Below are 1,100 nucleotides of genomic sequence, written 5' to 3'. Positions count from 1 at the left end.
GTTATTAATTGTCATAATATCTGGTAACGGTAAACAGGTGTCGAAATGAAAAATCCCGTACACAAATACATATTGGTGAACGATAATATCCTATTATGATGATTATCTCGGATTTAAAATAGCGCAACACAATTGAATATTGTACCTACATTTATATAAAACCGACTGGTGTGAAATTGAAATCAACACAAATTGGTCGTGTGCCGTTTTCAACTTTTCCAGTTAACAAAAATCTTAGAACGTTTTTCGAAGACCATTCTAATATTATGCAATATAACACGTTTGTTCTGATTATTTTTTAGATGTATCAAACGTTGTAACTTGTAATGCTTATTATTTTCCGTCCGTCCGACCGACCGTAAACGGCAAACGACCAAACCAATTGAGCCAAAATACCACCACGGAACAACCAACCGTTGAAAGTAAATAATACAATTTATTAAAATTATAAAAAAAATATTCTCACAACTGTTTTTGGACGAATACAAATCTCAGAACGAAACAAACGGTAAAAGACACGAATACATTCTTTTTTATTTTATAGATTAGCAACCGGGGATAAGACGACAGATGAGTGTGGGATCTTTTTTTGAAGCTAAAAAACGGTTTTAATTACAATGGCAATTCCTAATTACTAATTATGATTGATGGAATATTTTTATTTTTATTATTACTTAAATGTATATTATGTAGTTAGTATTAGAGAGTATTAGTACTATAACAGTCAGTATGAAATCTATTTATATTTTATATATGCAACACCTTTTTAGTCGATACTTTTCTAATCGTGACCCATTCTCTGTTAATCATAATTCATAATATATTTAAATTTGTTGTTACCCAATAGAAAATGCGTAGGCATTGATCTTGTGCGATAATGCAAAACAGTTTATTTTCATGACCCCAAACAAGATATAATGACATTAGCGCGGTACAATGATAATTATTATTTATTAGATTACAACATATTAGCTTGAACATTTAACATAATTTATTTAAAAAAATATATAATGGTAATAAAAGTTTATACCTATGTATTTAAAATAAAAAATCTGGAAACAAAGAAATAAATGAAAATAATAATAAATTGTACTGGTAAG

The sequence above is a fragment of the Acyrthosiphon pisum genome, chromosome A2 (genome assembly GCF_005508785.2).
Source record: "Acyrthosiphon pisum isolate AL4f chromosome A2, pea_aphid_22Mar2018_4r6ur, whole genome shotgun sequence".
Lineage (NCBI taxonomy): Eukaryota > Metazoa > Arthropoda > Insecta > Hemiptera > Aphididae > Acyrthosiphon > Acyrthosiphon pisum.
This window is presented reverse-complemented; position numbering follows the sequence as displayed.